The sequence below is a fragment of the Chiloscyllium punctatum genome, chromosome 9 (genome assembly GCF_047496795.1).
Source record: "Chiloscyllium punctatum isolate Juve2018m chromosome 9, sChiPun1.3, whole genome shotgun sequence".
NCBI lineage: Eukaryota > Metazoa > Chordata > Chondrichthyes > Orectolobiformes > Hemiscylliidae > Chiloscyllium > Chiloscyllium punctatum.
The window spans coordinates 117,252,873-117,275,604 of NC_092747.1; the positions used below are offsets into that span (position 1 = coordinate 117,252,873).

General features: G+C 39.8%; 1 long non-coding RNA gene across 1 annotated transcript in view; it reads right to left on the reverse strand.

Moving 5' to 3' along the window:
• The window catches only part of LOC140481640 (uncharacterized), a 55,167-nt gene extending 38,006 nt beyond the window's left edge, over window positions 1-17,161 (reverse strand). The window contains exons 1-2 of the long non-coding RNA XR_011961571.1: window positions 16,920-17,161; window positions 1,450-1,985 (exon numbers count right to left, since the gene is read on the reverse strand). This is a non-coding gene — a long non-coding RNA (uncharacterized lncRNA). The remainder of the gene's footprint in view (window positions 1-1,449; window positions 1,986-16,919) is intronic.
• Window positions 17,162-22,732: the final 5,571 nt, after the last annotated feature.

The following is a 22,732-nucleotide window of genomic DNA, read 5'->3' on the forward strand; positions in this document are numbered from 1 at the left end:
CCTTTTAACATTTTGTTTTCTTTCTTTTCTTCGTTGATTTTGTTTTGGCGGAAGGCAGTATTGAAGATGTCTTGGTTGAGGTCCATAGTGTGGTGGTGACTGGAGAGGGAACCTGGAAGTGGCCTCGAGGAAGCGGCTGGTGGAGGGGTGAGCACGGGGATCCAGCATCAGCTGTTGCATTGGTGGAGGCCAATGGCGGCTTCCGCATTGAGGTGGTTTTGGCCTGACATCTGTTGGCTCAGGATTCCGCTTTTGCAACATCTTCCTTCCCGGGATTGGTGATGAGATTAGTCCCTGGGGCAGCTCTTATGGTGGCTTCCAGTGGCCGACATGTGGTGGTCTTGCCGGGGCACTGACTTTTTCCCAAACCCAGGGCCAGGAATTGAACTAAGATGGACTTTGTCCTAACATTTTTTTTTCTTGTCTATGCCTCCTGCTATTAATACAGGCACTGTGGTTATGGTGACTTAAACACTTTTCACAGTTCTTTTTGTAAAATTGCAGGTGACAATAAATTACTAGCCATGAAACGACATGACCAGCTATCCTTAGTAGCCACACACGTAAATGACAAGCAACATGAGTTTGACTGGAACAACACTACTATTATAGGACAAGCCAAACAGAGAACAGCCAGGGAATTCCTTGAGGCATGGCACTCATCCACAGATTCAACCTATAAGCACATCGACCTGGACCCAATATACTGGCCACTGCAATGGACAGCTAGAACTGACAACCGGAAGCGGCAGATACAAACCAGTATAAATACCAGAGGAAACATTACAGAAGCGCTTCACAGGAGGCTCCCAAGCACTGAGGATGTCACCTAGACGGGGGACGAAACGTCTGCAACACAAATTCCCAGCTCGGCGAACAGAACCACAACAACGAGCACTCGAGCTACAAATCTTCTCACAAACTTTATTTCAGACTATAACCTCTCTAACCTGATATGATTTACACAAACCTCAGAAAACTAAACACCTCGCTGGAAGTTTCAAAGTCAACAAAATGCAAAAAATTAAGTCAGGATTAACATAGATATCTTGGCTAATTTTGCTGGAAGAGCACAGCAGTTCAGGCAGCATCCAAGGAGCTTCAAAATCAACGTTTTGGGCAAAAGCCCGTAGAAATCTTGGCATCAGCTCTTGTGCATATTGGATGACAACTTTCCATATTTTCCGTGCCCATCAAATTGCAGCTGGCCAATGAGAATCTGCCTCCTTCTCCCCACTGCATGTTGCTCCATATCAGGACAGCAACGTGTGGCTCGCAGTGTCATCTACAACTCAGAATGAGGCCCTGCAACCTTCCTAGTTTATGTTAGCTCTCTGTGGAGCAACATCATCAATCCCATTCCTCAGTTCTCTATGCTCAGAGCCCTGTGCGGGTATTTAATTCTGGATTCCATCTAATTTTCCTTTGAGATTATTGTCTCTAATTTACCTGCTTCATGTGCGGTGACTTCCAGGTGTGACGATGCTGTCACTTTTAAAAGGTTATTTTGTCCTTGATTTTTTTGGAGAGAGGTCATAAAGACAGAGGTACCCAAGAGTTGAGGGATTATCAGCTAAACAATGGAAGGGGACCGGCCAGTTCACTCCGTTCAGCTGTTTTCTAGTTTCTTTTTGCTGTAGTACTCACAAGATTGGAGTCCAGAAGAGTTGCAAGCTTTAGTAAGAGATTCCTCTGACTTTCTCTGAACTTTCTCTCTGGATGCTGTTCCGTCCTGCCTGTAAGAATCTGTGTTTGAATTTATCTTTTTGCCAAGGGGTGTGTTTATGGAATGTTACTGTATTGGAACAGTTAATTAGCAACAGTTGCTGTAGTGAGTCGGTTAAGTTTTCCATAAGTTCAGTTCCTGTAAATTCTGCTTTCCTTTGTCCATGTTTCAACTGTAGTGCTTAAATAAATTCTGTTTTGCTTAAAGCTGAGTGGTTTCACCAGTCGCATCACACCTGGAATATCCACTCCGTATCTGCCTGGAAAATAAGAAAATGTTAGGATTTAGGCGACCTTCTTAAAATATTTTGAAAGGGGGTGGGGTGGGGGGCGTCTGTCCTAGTCCATAACAGAAGTCATCACTGGTTATTATGCAAAGAGATTATTCTTCATCCTCTTGCTCCAACTCTTCTCTAAATCCTTAAATCTATTTTCCCTGGCTTTAGTACCATCAGCTAAAGGCAACAGTTTGTTCCTGATTTACCTTATCCAAACCTGACATAATTATGCACAACTGTGAAAAAAAATACTGCTCAATTTCTTTTGTTCCAAGGAGGACAACTCCAGTTTTTCATCCCTGGAACCATTCTGATAAATCTCATTGTTACCTCTGTCCTAAAGTGTGGTGACCAGAATTGGGTGTTAGTTGTGACCTAATCGAGACCTTATAAAATTCTTAAAACTTCATTGCTCTTTGACTGAATGCTACTATTTATGAAACTCTAGATATCTATTTGGACTTATTCTTTTCTGAGTGCACCACCAACAAGGGCACAATTTGTTGCTGAGAGTCTGAAAACATGTAGGTTAAGATCATGACAGATTTCCTTTTCTAGAAAGTTACATGACTTTTAGTATCAATGATGATTTAATTATGGAGACTAGATTTCAAAATTATGAATTGAGGTCAAATTCCATCAAATGCTGCGCTGGGATTTGAATGTGCATCCCTGGAGTCAAGCAGCAAAAATCTTAAAATAGCTTCATGTGAGCAGGGACACTAAAATATAAACACATGTCTTTCATATTTTGGACGGTCCTTGACAGTCCAATTGAGTTTAAGCACCTTTTACTCATGTCTGCCATTTCACCATCTCAAAGGAGGCCTTATTTATCCCAGGGGGTGTCTTATCTTGATCACTTACATCTTGAGACCAGAGCTAAAGCAGTAAATCAAATTTCCAAAAGGGAGAAATATTAAGCTCTCCTTCAGCCCCCACCCCTCACACGCTGTCTTTCTTAATTCAAGAAAACCTGGTAAAGTTGGCTCCTTTTCAAACTTAAGTTCATTTCAGTTTGGAAAAGGGTATCTGCAAAAGAGGGCATGCTTTCGGAACTGGTCTCATTGCAAGCAACCACAGAGAGTGGGTGAATAACGAAGAAAGGCCTGTTCATCCCCTCACCTGGCGGTGTTAATAGTTTGGGGTATCCCATTTGGAACTGCAGGAAATTGAAGAATTCCGCCCAAAGTCTATTTGTACCCAAAACGAGGCTCTTGTTGTGATTTGAAACCACGGATTAAATGAAAGGATCAGACTGGGTAAATTGTAATTTTTGAAACAAATTTAAAAGAAAAACTGCAAGAGGGTCTACTGTTGAAATATCTGCTTTTGATGTCAGTGCGTTGTTAGCGGAGATGTTGTTTATTTAAGGCCTTACCTCCACGAAGACTGTAAGATTGCTGACTGTTGGGAGGAGGGAGTTTCAGAGTGTGTGGGACAGTCAGTTGGCAGGGTAGTGCATCACCACTTCCTGAATTGCAGCCCTGTCAAATGTTAACTCGATAATGACCATTCCTGTGTAGGTTGTCACATCAGACATCTCACTGCCGGCTGGATTGCCAACTGGACGAGTGGAAAATGCTGAGGGCCTTCCTCAGGACAGGACAAGGCAGTGCTGAGGTACAAGGTGAGGCCAAGCAGCCCTTTTGTTTTAAATGCTCAAAGTCAGGGTCAACTGCTGGTGGCTATGAGAGGAATCAGTGGGATTTGTTGTGGAACATTGACCCCATCCAGATAATGGGAGGCAAACAGAGTAAAATAGAATATCCTATGTGTAATGATGCTACTCCTTTAACAAGGCTATGTTGTCCTTGGCTATTTTTTACAAAGAGGTTGTAAAAGACACAGACTCTGAAAAGTCTGGTTTTGAAGGATTTCAGGCTCAATATGTTTATAGCTAACAGATACTGTGTCAGGCAGAAGGCTTTTAAGTTTAAAAACAACACTTGTATAATGAAAAGGGAGTGGCCAGTTCTCTCATCTCAGGTTTTCTCTGGTTTGGTTTAGGTTTTAACAGTAATGTGAAAAAAAAGTTGCTGGACTCAAAGAAGCAGGTCGAGGCTGGTCCTCTCTCTCTGACTTGTCTCCTGTAAGAATCAGTATTTGATTTTACCTTTTATGCCAAGGGGCGTTTATGGGGATTGTTGCAATTATTTGGAACAGCATTATTAGATCGGGATAATCTGTTGGTTTTCAGATAGGTTATGTTACTCAGTATTCTGTTCTCTTTTGTTTGTCTTCCATTTGGTAATCTTGTAAATGCGTTCTGTTTTGTTTAAAACAATTTGATTTGACTGGCAGCATCACTCCTAGAGTATTCGAATTACACCTGCTTATTAAAACAACTAGCAAAGTTATGGTCAGGACTACTTTCTTGAACTGTTTTGAGAGGGTATGGACTCACCTATAGCATATGTCTCTGAAGTTGCAAACCCCCTTTGAGGAACACCTGAGAGCACAGGTGAGGTTAACTAACTCTACAAGTTAACAGAATTTTGCATCTGAAGGAAGGGGGAACCACAGTTTGTCTTGGATGAGGCATACAAGTCAGCAGCAAAAGTGAAGGACACAGGGATATTTCAAAATCTACTGCTTGGGAAAAAAAAATCACTTTTCCACTAAGCGATTGCAGTAAGTGAATCAAGGTGTTGGTAAAATAGATTGAAGGAGTATATGCCCATTCCCCTTTACCAGGTACATCTGGATTGAGGCCTGCAATCATGTATCAGATTCAGTGGGTGTGGAAGGCTTACCCAGCCTGGGAACTAACTGCTCAATGATCTGGTGGGTTCAAAGGTGATCACATTGCCAGTGGACTCCAAGAGGTCCATTTAATTCAGGGAGGCGTCAGATACAGGCGAAAGTGCTTGGTATTTTCCATGACTGCACGGCCTCACAGTTTATGGCAGGACAAAGCTCAGAGCAATGGTACTGCAGACAGAAGACCTTCTGCACTGATTATCTGACACCTTTTTCAGAATATGAGAAGACAGAAATTCTTATTACCTCCGTTAGGAGGTAGCAAATTAAACTAGCTTGGTGGCAGTCTGACAAGGTAAATCAACTGGGAAAAACATTATCTCAGACTGCTGACATTGAAACCCAGGCAGAAGCAGTCCCTGAATGTCTCTGTATGAGAAATGAGGTGCTAATGAAGAAAATGAAATCCCCTCCCCTTGCCCAAACCTGCAATGACAGTGATCCATCAGGTATTGGTGCTGCTGAAGTTCTGTGGGAAAATGCCAAGCCTATTGCACACAATTCCCACGGCTGGGCCCGCCAGTATATACTGTATCAGCCAGCTATTTTACTGGCCACTATTCGACAAGTATGCAATAAGGCTTTATAACATCTACTAGAGCTAACCTTAATTTAATTGGCACCTTATTAACCAGCACTCTTGATAAACCTGCAAAAATTATATACCTTAAATGAGGGCATCACCTGCTAGGCCAGCATTTATTGCCCTTCCCTAATTGCCCAGAGGGCATAAACTAAGGGTCATCCATATTGCTGTGGCTCTGGAGTTACATGTAGGTCAAAACAGGCAAGGGTGGCAACTTTCTTCCCTGAAGGACACTAGTGAACAGGATGGGTTTTTTCCAACAATCAACAATCAATTTATGGTCATCACTAAACTCTTAATTCCAGATTTTTATTGAATTCAGATTCCAGTATCTGCCAAGGCAGGATATAATTTTTGGTCCCCAGAATATTAGCTGGGTCTCGGAATTAACAGTCCAGCAGTAATACCACTAGGCCATTTCCTCTCCTGTTTATGTTCTCTTTAGATTTCTTTTTCTTTATCTTTATCTCTTATAATGTACCTATTTTCAATAAATAGGGAAAAGTGACAAGAAAGGTTTTTTGTTTGACTTGGTGTTCCTGACAAATAGCCTGACTCACTCACAATGCACAATGAAAATTCAGAGGCATCAATCCAAATCTTTAACTGTTAATTTAAATGGTTATAATATCAGACATGGTATGCACTCAATGAATGAGGCATTTTACTAACAGTACAATGATAGATAGTACTCCTATGCCCATATCACATAAAACTCATGGATTTATGCATCTATAGAGAATGAGCAAAATGGGAATGAGTTATAGAGTCATAGAGTCCTAGAATCATACAGCACAGAAACAGACATTTTGGTCCAACCAGTCCATGCCGATCATAATACCAAACTAAACTCGTCCAACCTGTCTACGTTTGGCCCCATATCCTCACAGCATTTCTTACTCATGTACTTATCTAAATGCCTTTTAAATGTTGTAACCATACCCGCATCCACCACTTCCTCTGAAAGTTCATTCCTCAAACAAACCACTCTCTGTCTAAAAAATGCTCCTCAAGTCTTTTTAAAGTTTTTTTCCTCTCACCTTAAAAATATGCCCCCTAGTCTTGAAATTCCCCACCCTAGGGAAAAGACACCTGCCATTCACCTTGTCAATGCCCCTCATCATTTTATACACCTCTATAAGTCACCTCTCAGCCTCCTGTGCTCCAGTGAGAAAAGTCCCAGCCTATCCATCCTCTCCCCACAACCCAAACCCTCAATTCCCAGCAACATTTTGGTAAATCTCTTCTGAGCCCTATCCGGCTTAATAATATCCTTCCTACTATATCAGGGAGACCAGAACTGGACACAATACTCCTGAAGAGGCCTGACCAATATCCTGTACAATCCCAACATAACATCTGAAATGCTATACCTAAAGGACCAAGCAATGAAGGCAAGTGTGCTACGTGTTGTCAGTTGTGAAGCCTGGTGAATTTTTCTTTTCTGTCAACATACTTGGAACAACACAAGAGTTGGGACATAACTTGCATGCTAATAATACTTAAATTCACTTACAGGTTGTAGGCTTCTCTAATCAATCCAAAGTTAATTGCCTACGCATAACTATCTTTGCGTAGGATGTAATTAGCCACATCCTTGTACTGTTGCAGTTCATCTGAAGTGGGTACCCCACAGTCCCATTCGGGGAGTCCCCAAGTGAGATTTGAGGAATAATGATATAGATCCAGGCTTTGATGTGTCACTTGAAGAGCAACCTGTATATAGTGTGGCTTCGATACATCTGCTACTCCTCTCCTTATAGGCGGTCAAGGTCACATTCTGTCATTCTTGCATTTTTGCGAAGCGTCAATCCTACATTCTTGCATTCTGTTCTTTGGACGTTCTTGCATGCTTGCATTATTAATTGTCATCCTTGCATTCAGGTCACAGGTTGGAAAGGGCTGGCTCAGCAGCTTTGATGACTTACTGTATGCAGTGCATCTTGTCAGTGGTGTGCATTGTTGTCACTTTGTCATCAGTGGGAATGAATATTTAACATGATAGATAGGGGAACAAATGAGCAGCTTGCTTTATCCTAGAGGGTTTCAGGCTTCTTGAATGTGTTTTAGCTTTACCATCCAGGAAGGTGAAGAGTTATCCATCACACTCCCGACTTGTGCCTTGTAAATGATGGGCAGGTTTTGAGGAGTCAAGACCTGAATTATTCACTGAATAGCTTTTGACATGCTCTCGTAGTGTGATATTTATTGGCTGCTTCTGTTTAGTTTTTGGTGAATGCTAACCCCCAGGATGTTGATGGTTGGGGACTGAATGATACTTATGCCAATGAATGGTGAAGGATTTGGTTAGAGGTTTTCTGAGTAGACCGTGCATTAAATATACACTAACTTTCACAATATTTCAGTGAGAAAGCATTAAAAAGTAAAAACACCTCCTGTTTAAGAAGGGATGTACTTGCACTGGAAACAATTCAAAAAAGGTGTACTATGTCCATGGTCATCCACCTGTAGGTTGTAATTGATGAACCAATCACAGAGTTTCTAAGAGTTGATCTCACCACCCCTGCACGTTCCCTCGCCATGCCCATTTGACTCCTCGTGTCTCTAAGCTTGAAACCAGCCAGCACCATTCTGTATGCTCCTGAGGTGTGGATCCACAAGAGCCTAAGAATTGGGAAAAGGATAGGCCATTCGGCCCTCTAGTCTGCTTCGCTATTTTATACAATTATGACTGATTTCACCTCAGCCTCAACTCTGCTCTCCATAACCCGTCAACTCATTACTAATTGAAAATGTGTCTCTCTCTTCCTCGAATTTACTCAGTGTCCCAACATTTACCGCACCTTGGCATAGCAAATTTCATAGATTCCTGACCCTTTGATGGAAATAATTCCTCCTCAGCTTTGTTTATAATCAGCCATTCCTTAACCAAAAATGATGACCTCTCATTCTAGACTGCCCCATGAGGGAAAGCATCTTCTTTAGTCTACTTTTCAATCCCTTTTACTATCTGATATACCTCAACTAGATCTCCTCTCATCCTTCTAGACTCTAGAGAGTATAGGCTGAAACTGCTCAACCTCACCTGATAAGGCAAATCTTTCATCTCACAAATGTCCGAAAAGACTTTCACTGAGCTGTCTCCAATGCAATTACATCTTTCCCCAAGTAAGGAAACCAAAACTATACCCAGTACTCTAGAGGCCTACACGCAGCATGACCCATGGTAGAGTGGCACCATAAACTATAAGGTGAAGCAAGAATGATGAAAGATGAACCTCGGACTAACTAAAAAGGAACCAAACATGTACAATTTGCATGTGGAATTGCAAAATTAATTTTAGTTCACAACTGCAAAAGGTAAGACAGTTTGCATTATATGTCCCTGAATTATATTGATAAGTAAAAAAGGGGGACTTGGATTGACACTACACAACGTTGCACAGTAAATTCGAGGATAATTTTCCGTGCAACGACATACTTTGGACAAAATAAATTTCGAGCTGAAGGCTATTTTGAAAGCTCAGGTGTCATTTTTGTTCTGATCCAGTGGCAAAAGGTGAGGGATACACTGAGGCATCGTTTAATGTTCACCATCTTCTGGCAAATTCATAGTTGGCAAAGTAATTAAAAGAGTAAGCCCTAAGGCCACTAACTCTTTTATTCAAATGTCGTGCCAATACCCCTCTCAGTTGAAGCAAAACGCTCAGACACAGTATAGTTTTACCTCCTTCATCTTTATTCCGGGCCCTGGAGGGAGAGAGAACAGTCACCCAGGTGCACAGGGACATGTGTGCTCGGTCTTCTCTCTCGAACAGCAGATTCTTAATGAATTATATAGTCATTTTACAGGGAGGAGCCTCCAGATAAGGCAACATGCATATTGATTGGGTGACCGTTTCAATCAGTGAATGTCAATAGTAAAGCTGAAGTCATCTGCTGTTTACACAATGAATGTTCTTAACCTTAACTGGCTTCACAAGATGAATATTTTTCACCTTGTTAAACTGACCTTACATACTGAATGGTTCCAATATTGTTAAATGGCTCTACATAATAAATGTTTTTCCATCTTGTTAACCCATTATCCTTGCCTCCAACACCCCACTTTTAACCGTAAGTTCTTATCTGACCTGAGTCATGCTCAGCTGAACTTCTTGTTTCACGAAACTCAGAACTTAACTCTTTTTCTACCTGCTCATGTCAGATACACACTTTCACAAAGTCTTAAAGGACAAAGTAGAAATGACAATGACAATCTAGAGCAAGATGAGTGGAATCTTTACCCAAGGCATTTTTCAGCAACTATAGCAGGACCTGAAGGGCTGTGAACAGTTCTCACTGCAGTTTGATGAATCTATCTAAATGACTGACATAGCTGAGCAGATTGGTTTTGAGTGCACAGTTTTAATGACAAAACCACTTAAGAGGATCTTCTCACCATTCTGCCTTTTAAAGAGATTACAAATGATTATTATATCTGCAATGAGTTCAAAATGCGTGAACTTGAGAAAAATATTCTAATCAAGAATCTGGTTTATATCACAACTGATGGTGGCTTCCCACTCTTGGTGTAAATATGAGCTTTGTTGCATTTTGCAGAAATGATCTTGATTTTCCCTGTTTTATCAATTAAACCAGAAGATCATAAGATATAGGATCAGAGTTCATGGCTGATATGTTTCTCAAGCTCATTCCCCTGTCTTCTTCCTGTAACTCTCAATCTCATTACTAAGTAACACCAATCTATCTCTGTCTTAAAGACACTCAATGACGTGATCACCATAACCCTCTGCAGAAAGGACTTCCACAGTTTCACCGCCCTCTAGCTGAAGAACTTCCTCCTCATCTCAACTCCAAAGGGTTGGCCCTGATTAAGAGAATAGTCCCTATGTTGGCCAGGGGTGGCCAAAGTTAAAAATCACACAACACCAGGTAATATTCCAACAGATTTATTTAGAAGTACTAGATTTTGGAGCACTGAAGGAGCAGCACTCCAAAAGTTTGCACTTCCAAATAAACCTGTTGGAATATAACCTGGCATTGTGAGATTTTTAACTTTGTCCGCCCCAGTCCAACACCGGCACCTCCACATTTTAAAAAGATTGGAAACATCTGCATTAGGCTGATTCCTGAGATGAAATGGTTGACTCATGAAGAGCAGCTAAACGGATTAAACTTTTATATATTGGAGTTTAGAAGAATTAAGGGTGATCTTATTGAAACATATAAGATTCTGCGTGGGTTTGGCAGGGTGGGTGTTGAAAAGATCTTTCCAACAATAGGGGAATCTTGAACTCGGGGACTTGACATCAAATAAAAAGTAAGATATGAAGGAGTTTCTTCTCCCAGAGTGTAGTGAATGTTTGGAGCTCTATGTCACATAGCTATGGAGGTTAAATCTCTAAATGTAGTTAAAGATGAGGTAGGTAGGTTTTTGAACTACCTGGGAATTGAGGGCAACAATGAACAGGCATAGAGGAAGAGATGGGCCCAGTGCAGATCAGCCATGACCTTGTTGATTGGCAAGACAGGCTTGAGGGCCTACTTCAGTTCACATTCCTTACCTTTCTATGTATTTTTGATTAATGGCTGCCTTTATCCAAATAATTACAAAAAAAAACTGATCGTCTCTGTCAGACTTCACAGCTTCAACGTGGAATACCAATGAGTTGTCGTGAAAGACTCCTATTGATCAGAATGAGATGTGAATGGTTGAAAATTGGACCTTATTGTTTGTCAATGGCTGGGTCATCAAAGACAATTTGTCTGATAATCAAACCCAGATGCACTGATTACATGACAGAAACTTGGTTTCTGATGACAGACCTTTTATAAGACATGTTGTTGAGATCAGAGACAGAAGGAAGGTTGCAAGAACCAGAAAAAGAACAGGGACACTGGCTGATCTGGGGAGAGAATTTAGGTAATCCTTTACTGACTTTTGCCATAGGTATTCAATTGGCATGAAGTCAGAGAAAGTCTTTGATGCAAGCAGTAAACAACTGCAAATCCATCAGCATAAACTTTCAGCTTCTATTTCTTCAGTGGAACATAAGGAAATCAGAAGCATGCAATGTTTCAATATTTTATCTCAAATGAAGCGAGTGTAACAAATCTTTGGACTTTTCAAACCCAAACACATGTTGTGTCTTTTGTAATAACCATATTTTATTGAGTATGTCTTTGACCATGAGTGTGTGGTAGGACTTATTGAAAATACCTTCGAGTGCTGTATAATAAACATATATCCTTCTATATAAGTGGAAGAAAAATCGTCAATTGTCTGTCCAGGACAGTTATAGCATTCGAGAGATGAAAACGCTTTTTTTAAGCACATGTGTTTTCGGTCAATTGAAACTTGGGATAAGGTTGTTGGGGAGGGGAGGTGGTCATAATATGCAGGGGTGCTGTGGGAGCATCTCAGAATATTTCCCAGCTTCATTACACTGCACATAAAAGACCTGTGCAATGAAAAGATTCAATTAGGGTAGGATGATCTGAGGGAGTGTTCTGTGGCCTTGACATTTGTTATAGACAAATAGATTTGATGGAGTCAGTGTAATTGAATCAATCTACTGTATGTCTTAGTAGATGTTTAGTAAGAAAGAACTTGAGTATTGCTGAAAAAAGCCCCTTTTTGTTAAAACTTTTCATCTTGCACATGTCAGGACAGTTCACAAGAATACCAATTCAAGGGGAAAAACCATACTAAGCTCAGTTCAACAAAATAGCTGACAGTCATTTCATCTCTCTGTATGTGCCCTGAACAATCAGAGTCAACCTGCCTGGTTTTAAAATGGAAATAAATGGCTGTTTACTGTCAATCATCATTAATTGGTGCATTGTCCCCAGTAATGCCTCTGAAAATCAGAGTCCACTTGCCAAGTTATCAGCACTCTGCTCTCATGCAGTATAAATGTTTTCTTTCGATTTGACAGTGCGAGATGAAAAACTTCAACAAAATGCATTTTATCAGGAAGATGCCTTAGTAGCTTATTATTTTATAATATCTATCTAAGAATGAATTGTAATTGAAATCTGTTAATTGTTTTGCTGTCTTCAAATTTCACTCATGACTGTTGATCATTTTTACAAAGTAAGCAGCACTCAATGGCATGACATATAAGTAACTAGGAAACTGAACTGCTGATGTAAAACAGAATTGCATGCAACACAAAGAAAAACACAATTAATTTAAGTTATAGTATAATTCCTCTGTCATTCAAGGACAGTCAGTCCAGTCCATTAATAATGAAACATTCATTTCAAGTATGTTTATGTTAATGCAATGAAACCATTCATACCTTAATTTCTAATTATGAATATTTTAAAAATAAAATTAAAATGCTTGAATGAAAATGATGTGGAATTTCTGTTTTTTAATACTTTTGTCCAGGATCACAGTAACTACTGAAAAGGTTGCAGAACTAAAGTTAAAGTTTCACTTTATGTATCCCATATCCTCACAGAACAATCACCTATTCATCTTCATCAATGACCATTGTGAGTTTCTGCTAACATTCCATTGTATTGACTCACTGGGAGACTTTTAAAAATCAAAACTGATTCTTTTGGGACATAGACACTAAAAACTACCAAGTATAGCACTTTTTGTGAAGAAAATACTTTTCTAGTTTTACTAAGAAACTAACTACTGTGGCTCGATCTAACAGGAAAACAGTGTTGTAAATTTTTAATAAGTTATTTCCACCTATTTAAGATCAGATTATTTACTGTTGTGACATTGGCATCGTGATTCAAGTTGCTTATTACTTTGTGATCAAATCATTTCAATTGTGTTAATGAACCTGAACCAAGTTTCCCCTGAAAATATATTTACAATAATATAAAAACATGTTTCTAAAAATTACATTTTGAAGTAATTGTAGTGGTTCAAGCCAGATTTTGCATTCATTCATTTTAGCTGGAATGTCAAGGAGAAATGTGTGTGATAAAACAATGGTAACATTTGGGTTCAGTTTGCACTCAGATTGGCACTTGGAAATCATGGCTAAAAGGTAACGGGCTGTGTTAGGTGTATGATATTCGAGGAGACTAACACTTACACACCTATCACTGCTGCATGCCTTACCTCCATATCTCAGAGTTTGCACACATTATTTAACCATCACAAGCAAATCACCCACGTCCCATCTAAGGGAAGGATGGGAAAGCACTTCTCTCAGGAGTTGCTTTGTATCAGGGGCAATTCTTTAAGTACTTGCTGTCCATATATGGTTTCAATCCTCAGTATGTGAAACCCAAATTTATTAACCCCCTTCCTCACTTCTCTACAGAGCTTGATCCTTTGCTCTTCTAAAATCCTGACTCTCCTCACACCACCTCCATTACTGACTTCTTCCCAGAGACACCTGCTGTCTGAGTTCTGACACATTTGGACTACATAAAAAAACTGAAAACAAACTGTGGATGCTGTAAATCAGAAACAGCAGTTCTGAGGAAGGGTCACTCACCCTGAAATGTTAACTCTGATTTCTATTCACAGATGCTGCCATACCTGCTGAGCTTTTCCAGCAATATTTGTTTCTCTTTGCGGTTAGCACTGCAATTGGTTGGAAACCCTTGAGGCAGGATTTCCTTCCACTGAGGAACAAAGGTCTCGCTCTCAGTTCGTTTAAGGCCATCTGCAATGTTACAGTCCTGTATAGTATTCTTCCTTAAAAACAAATTACTGCCTTTTGACAAGGGAGACCAGCGATAACTGGGACCTACCCTCAACCAACTCCTGTAAATGTTAGGCCATTTTGTAATCCATAGGATAGCTTTGAGATAAGGTCAGCACATAGTGACATACCAGAACAAATATCCTGAAGCTCGGGAGGGGTCAACATTAGTGTTGGAACTGGCTTGCCAGAGGACAGAATCAGACATGGATTCACTGTAGTAGGATTCAATGAGAACTTTGATGGGAGAAGCTGTTGGTTTGATACACTTTATACTTTCCACATTCTAGTGGGCACAACATGTACCAAAGAGGGTTGGGGGTCTTGCTGAATCAGACAATTTGAATTGAATTTGAATATGGAAGAACTGAAACCAACATGGTCCTTCTAAAAGATGACAGACTTAACAAACAATCCAGGTCTTTTTCAACATATGATTTCAGTTACATCACACTATAAACTTTTGTTATAAATTCTGTGTCTTACTATCTTATACTCCACAACCATCTGATGAAGGAGCAGGCGCTCCGAAAGCTAGTGCTTCCAAATAAACCTGTTGGACTACAAGCTGGTGTCGTGTGATTTTTAACCTTAAACAATTTGAAGGTTATCAAGAATATGAACCACTTACATGGTAACAATATCATAGCCTTATAAATAGACCTGTTTCTGTGATTACTGCTATTACTGTCTATTACACATACATAGTTGACTGACTAAAGATACTACACTGACTCCATGATACAGAAAGAAAAATTGCAGGTAATATGATTTCTACAGGAATATCTCATTTAAAGGCATCACATAAGTGTCTTAGAGGTACAGTACTGGAATTTGTGTTTAAATGCAGCATTCCCTCTTTTCTTTTTGGCAAAGAGAATGAGAAAGAACTTTTCCAATAAAGATGTTTTAATTTTAAAAACATCCGTTAAAAATCTTTTAAAGTATGTTATAGGCTCACAAATGCAGGTTGGCTCTGTACACTATCATATAAAACAAACGAAAATCAGAGTTTGACTCTATCCAACAAATGGGTATTGTCTCTGCATTCAGATAAACTCCTTGTTGGACGACACAATCAGGTCTAACCGTTTTACAGTTTCCATGACTAATGGTGTACTTCTAGTGCATGATGCTTTATGTGTTGCCACCGATGGATGTGGATCCCTTGCTGCATGTGCTGTTGGATATTTTCTGTATTCAAGCCATCATGCTATGTGATGGGTGGGTGATCAAATGCAGTTCGGATATGCCATACATTCCTTCATTGGATTTGGCCACTATTCATTTCAAGTAGTATAATTGCATGTTTATTAATTATGCTTTTGAACTATGTTGTCCCTTCTTTCCAACAATACATTTTGTACATTTGGTTGGAAGACGAGAGTATGGAAGGGAAGAACTGTGGGGATCAATCTGCTAAACATGAGAGCTACCTGTGTGGCTGCACCGTTATCTAAAGGACTGACATGCAGATTTAAAATAGCTACTCAAAACTCTTGTCAAGTCAGTTTACATTTAATGATTATGGATTTTACACTGTTAACAGTGCATTCTATCTGACAAATGGCCTGAGGGCAATGAGAAGATGGGGTTATATGTTGAATGCCCCATTTCCTGCATGTCTTGGAAAGGGTTACTAATGTACTGTGGTCCATACATTAAACATACTGACTATGTAGTCGATGAGTCAATAACCATTGCACAGTGATAAGAATGGAAGAATTGACCAACTAGTGGTTGGAGCATAGGGGCAAGTCATGTGATGAAAATGTCACCAACAGATTTAGTTTAAGTTGACAATCCCAAGCCATGTGCATGGGCACCATGGATGCTATTTGCCAACACAGTACCATAGCCCTGAAAATGCAAGTGCGACATAACCAAATTTTGCAGTAATAACACATGCTTCTGCATCACCCACACCCCCCAAAACTTTAATTGTCGCATCAATTTCACTTTGAGAGTCATATGAAGTAATTGAAGACGATAGCTAAAATATAAACACGAAGTGCTGAAGAAACTTAACAGGTCTGGCAATATCTAGGGTTGCTTCTTCAGAATGGAGTCTTCTTCAGTTCTGAGAAAGAATCATTGAACTCAAGCATTAACTCTGTTTCTCTTTCCTCAGATACTTCCAGACCTGTTGTGATTCTCCAGCACTTTATTTTTGTTTCAAGTTTCGAGAATCCACAGTACTTTGGTGCTGCTTACCTATTATTTACTATCTATGCTACCTATTTATGTGATCTGCCTGTATTGCTCGCAAGACAAAGCTTATCACTATGCCTCGGTACATGTGACAATAAATTCAATTCAATTCAATTCAAGTAAACTTCACGAGTTTGTATTCAAAGCTCTGGTCAGTTAATTAGAGTCAGTCGGATATTCCTTTTATGCAAATGAAACATTTGGACGATCAAAGGCAAATCCTCTTTCAGCTTTCTGGGCAGCATTTGTGTCCCATGCATATGAATATAACTAGGGTCATATTATTGGTCACAGAAGAATTCCAGCTACTTAAAAACCTGACATGATTACATTTCAAGCTGTTGAGAGACCTGTCTGTTAGACAGCTTAAAAATTAAATTGTATGTTGAGATCAAAAGGAAATTTAAAGAAAGCATTCATTTGACTAACCTCTTGAAAGCAGTACACTGCTGCAATTAGTAAGGCTTTCTAATTCTATATCAGCTTTTCTGAAATATTTAAGCACCCGCAGTGCTGCAAATTAACCACATGTAAATTCCACAAGCCACCAGGGAACTGTTAGGAACAACTTACCAACTGTTTCCCTTCTACATCCAAGGGCAAAATAGAAAGCAAACCTAAGAAAATTACTGACCTGAGACCACCAACATAACCATTAAAATGAAAGGGAAAAAGGTAATTATCCACGGGAAGAAGAAACACCCTTACATTTTTCCTGTCGCATCCAATTTGACTGCAGGGCCCAGGCAGAAATCTTCATCTTTTGTCGATCAGTTATTATAAAGTTTCCGTATTCATTATTTTACCTGTTACTAAAGAGAGTGGAATTAAACCTCAAATATTGAAAACTCAATTATTTCTGACATCCACCTATGGCTTTGTGTTCAGTGAATCTGCAAAATATGATAGATTTCTCCTGGTCATTAATTCTCAGTCTTGGAAACACAGGAGCTTTCAAAATGTCTGATAGAAGGATGAACCAACATTCCTTTCAAAGCCCTCAGGGGCCCCTCCTTGCAGCAGTGGTGTATCTCCGCCCCTGCAAATTACTTTCAAAATAACTTTTACTTTCAAGTCACAGATGGTAGAACAAATGAGTTACATGTGTTTTCAAGTTTCATAACCACACCATTGGGTTTGAAAAGTCAGAGTAAAAGCACATCATACTCCACAATGACTGATGTGATTGTCTCACCGTGACATTGTTCGGATGTTAGGAAAAACTTCAGTTACTCAGTTGATGAGATGTTCTCACTCCAGGTAGCATTGGTACATTAAACTCTCATATGTGCAGGACCACCTACAAATTAAGATCTCCTTAGCCATCAAAGAAGGCCGGTGGAATCCGGAGAGGACTGTATAATTTGTAACTGTCAGGAAGACTTTAGTGTGGAATTTTCCCAGCCCATGAATGAAGTGGGCAATGTTAAGTCAGTTGGGAAAATGTGGTTGAAATTGGAAAAATGAGATACTCGGCACTGAGAAACAAAGATCAGATTTTCCTTGCAAACTTCAAACAGCAAGATGGGATTTCACTAGTAATTGGTGAGAGGTCCATTTGCATCCATTTTCATCTCATTAATGCCAAATGTTGCTACATTTATATGCAACTGTTCCATTCTCCTACATGTCTCAGGCATGCTCCAGGGACACCAAATGCCATCACCCACCACTCCCCCAACCGTGGACATTGGCATTGAATACCTGCCAGCCTCACCAAACCATTTTCAACTTACCTCGGATACAGTTCACCAATTTAATGCTGAACTCACCAACACCTTGCATTAAAATGTTACAGTTGGTCACTTTGGGCGTCAGGACAAGAATCAATCTCATGAACTGGAGGGAGGTATATCTCTGAGTTCTTGGCTTGCTCACACAAAATCTCTGCCATGCCTTGCTGTTATTCACATTCAGAGCATGCAAACTCTCAGTTTGTCTGTTTTGCCTGGCGCTTTAGCACAGACACATAGCTAGGCAGCATGTCTTGGTTGGCAGCAATGATCAATCAAGGGGTAGACCTGTTGCTATATGTACAATGCAAATCAGTCTCACATCTGCAATATGTGCCAGCAGCTTATGTGGCAAACACACTGCATGTGCTTCAACTAATGATCATATCTCAAAGGCTAAGGGGAGCGGTCCTCTGTCTAGTCTAGGAATAAAGTCATCATCCAAAATCAATCGGGACACAGGTAGTCAGATGCTGAGGGAAATCAGATTCTATGTCATTAACATCCAGGCAGTGGGCTCAGTCTGTCTTGCAGGTCCACCAGATTGGATATTAGTGGTAAGTCAGTTGGAAAATGCTCTGAAATCAGTCAGTCATTTGGTCACTCACCAAATAGGACTGTCCTTCTGAGCCAATAAGGGCTATGGTCAATCCTGACAACATCAAGATGTAATGAAATGCTGGATGCTATAGAAAGAGTAGCATTTCCTTGGGTAGGATTCTAACCTGGTATGGAACTAAGAAATGGTGGCCGCTTTAGCTTCATTCATGTAGCTGTAGTTAAAATGACAATTGATCAGATTGGTGGTAATGTAAAATAGCAAATATAAAATACTATTTCCAGTGGTGTCACTGTGGTCAGTTATGTCCTCTTTTCTTTCTTGTTTCCCTCCCATTATACGAACTGTGAAAAGGCTAATCATAGCATGACAGCAGTGCCATAGAAGCATGGTGCATATGCAATGAGATGAGCTTGTGGAGAAGTGAATGAAATAACTTGCTTGATCTCATAGAGAGAAACCCTCCATGAAACTCCCCCACACTGACACTAAGGCAAAGATTAGCACGTGGTACTTTTTGGAATGTGCTAATGCAAGCACAAACACATAGCAGTTTATACGAAAACATTCAACCTCCTGAAAAAAATGTTGCAATCATATTGGCTGTCAATTTTATACTCTACCTGGCTTTACTTTCCATTGTAAACAGAGAAAAAACTTGGGCAGCAAGTCGACCATGCACCTGACTGAACTGTTCTCATCTTCCCATCAGACAGATCAGATTAATTTATTCAGTATTCTTTCTTTTGTCTTGTTTGTTTCCACATATGCCTATTACTAAAATTACCATTACTATTAAATACATAATAATAGTGTCTCTGTAAGGTAAAGCCAGTTTAACAATGGTGACTTATGTCAAATTCTGCAATACAATAAACTGAACTTGTCCTGTTTTATTATTTGGTATTAAAAAAGCTTCAATTACATTTGTTGGTCTTCAAGCCTGAGGTAAGCAGGGAAATTCCAAGCTACTGGGTATATTTGATAGATGTATTAATATAGATACAATAGTAATCTATTATTACCCTTATGTAGCTTGTGTGATATTACATAATTTTTCTTCTTTTTAGTTTGATCATTACCAGGCGAAGCTTGCACTTAATGCAGATGAAAAATTGGGATACAATGTCCCCTAGAGCTTGTCTTAAATCTGTCATGAAATGGGATTTCCATTGGATTAACAGTTTCCATCTGGATATTGACTATTTGTAATTTAGACAGGTTATTGGAATGAACATAGCACTCTCATCTATCCCATTTCCTCTGTGTTCACTGAATCAACTTGAAGTCATCTTATTGTATACATTGGGTAACAAATGGGACCTGATGACCTGTAGTTCTGTCTGCTTTTTAGACTATAGCACCGAGCAAACCTATATTCCTATTTTAACCATTAAACAAAGTTTTTCACCAAAGTTTTAAACACATAGCAGTTTATAAGGAAACATTTCAACCTGCTGAAAAAATGTTGCAATCACATTGGCTGTCAATTTTATACTCTACCTGGCTTTACCTTCCATTGTAAACAGAGAAAAAACTTGGTCAGCAAATAGACCATGCATCTGATTAAACGGTTCTCAATTTCCCATCAGGCAGATCAGGTTAATTTCATCCTACAATTTCAGTATTCTTTCTTTTGCCTTGTTTGTTTTCCCATATGCCTTTGTTAAAATTGGAATGAACATAGCACTCTCATCTATCCCATTTCCTTTGTGTTCACTGAATCAACTTGAAGTCATCTTATTGTACACATTGTGTAACAAATGGGACCTGATGACCTGTAATTCTGTCTGCTTTTTAGACTAGGGCACCGGGCAAAACTACATTCCTATTTTAAACATGGAACAAAGTTTTTGACCAGACTTCCTTTTAACAGGCAGAGTCAAATAAATCCTAATGACTCATAAGACCAGGTGAACCATACATTCCACGCACAAATGTCACTGATAAAATCTGTGACAGGAATTGATCTGACCTGAGAGAGATGGAAAATGTTGTTTACTTAATACTGTGATGTTAAAAAGATTTATATGGATTTTTAATCCACTTACTGCAATTTGAGTTAGTGAAAGGCATGGATTTTTCTGTATGTCTGAAGTTAATAATTATTAGCATTTATCAAGTTATGGCATTTTAAAAACTGTTTTTGATGGCCAGCTTTAGAATTAGTGGCTTTTGTAACTGAACAAGATAAAGAAACAAGATGGTTAGAAGTCAGGAGAATCATTTTAAGCTCAAGGGAAATACTTCTAGCTTCACAATTTTTTTTGCCTTTTGCTTTCACTTTGAGTATTCAGCAGTCCTGAGAAATCCTTGGATGAAGATAGCTTTATAGAGCAATGCTGCTGAGAAGGGAAGGATAGAGTGAAACAAGATTACATTAAAGAGGAAGTGATTGTCCTAGGCCAGATGTGTTGGAATAAAACACTGAAGAGCTTACTTAAAGCTAACCACATTTAACCCAGGTGTATAATAACTCCAGGAATAAGTAATCTTAAATTCTGATCCATAAGATAAAATCAAAAGTGATTTAAACCTGTAAAGGAGAGGTGTCAGGACTGTGGAGTAGGTAGTGTATGAGTAGTATTTTGGGGACTGTACAAGGTGTGTTACTGGGGTTTGAACAGTGTGCATTTTGAGTTAATTTTATTTTCAATAATGGGAATATATGTTTGCTGTGTTTTTGAAAATTCTTTGCATTTTTGTTATGAGTAGATAGTTTAGTTTATTTTGTTTTATTGCGGAAGCAAAATCTGCAGCTTTGCAAGCTTATGTTTCAACAAGAGAACCACTCTGTTAATGTCAAAATAAATTAGAATATGATCTATGAATCCAGTTTGGGATTGGACTTGTCCAGTAATAACATCAACTGGCACCTTATCGATATCACCAGTCTGTGTCCTGGGGAATGGGATTCGTGGTTCTGCTTAGGGAATCTGACCTTGGGGTCACATGGAGGATCAGGACTTCAAAGATCGATGAGAAGATGGCAAATTGCTTATCCCTCTGAGAACAAAGGTTTGAGGCAGCTGGCAATGCAAGAACATCTCCACCTACCCAGACATAATGTCGACAGCGAGGGTGCAGGTGGGATTACAGCCCCTCATGTCATATCCTCTCAAACTACTGACCAATTACCTGTAGTCCTGATAGGGCCAGGAGCTCAGTAACTCCAGGAGAGCAACATGTCCCAAGAAGACAGCCCAATGGATCCCCAGACCAAATAAGATAGCCACATTCAAATGGATAGGAAGGTGGCTGTGGCACTATCCTTTCTACCCGTACTCCTGCCATGCAACCCTGCAAGGAAAGAATCACCCCTTTTGTAGAAGCATAGAATCCCTACAGTGTGGAAACAGGCCCTTTGACCCAACAAGTCCACATCAACCCTCTGAAGACTAACCCATCCAGACACATTCTCCCAACCTTATATTTACCCCAACTAATGCACCTCTCCTTTACATCCCTGAAGACTATAAGCAATTTAGCACACCGAATTCACCTAACCTGCACATCTTTGGACTGTGGGAGGAAACTGGAGCACCCAGAAAAAAACTCATGCAGACTCAGGGAGAATGTGCAAACTTGACACAGCCAGTCACCCAAGGTTAGAACCAAACCCAGTCCTTGGCACTTTCCATCCTTTTAGGAATTTTTTAATAATAACATGCTCCCCACTCCTGCCCATATATCTTACAGCAACCATATTACAGTGCAGGCAGTGAAATAACTTCATGAAGCCTGGTATCCCATCACTAAGTCACCCTTTATTTACATATTCATAGTACATAACACTGATCCAGCCAGCTGAGAGGTGGATCATAGAATAAATCGAACTCCTGATACTGCTGTTTGCATCTGTCAGCCAGGGCTTCCTGATTGGACCAAGTTAAAAGCCCCAATCAGGGAGTTCATTTTCTATGAGATCTACCTGGCTGACCTTCTTCCAATCGCTACAGGCAGCACATTATTCAGGTCAATAGTCTAGCTGGAAGTCCATTTAAACAGCTATCCAGCCAATATTTTATGGCCGAGAATTTTGGGGTGGTTGCTAAGATGGCAGGCTAGCCATCTGACATATTTTACATGCCCACCCCAACCAGCAAATTCAGACCCGGTAGGGGCAAGTATAATACAGTCCACTGCATGGCAAACACTGATCAGGCAGGGTTCCCCCTCAGTTGGACAAATCATGGCCAGAGCTCAAGCTTATCCTTAAACTAAAGGCA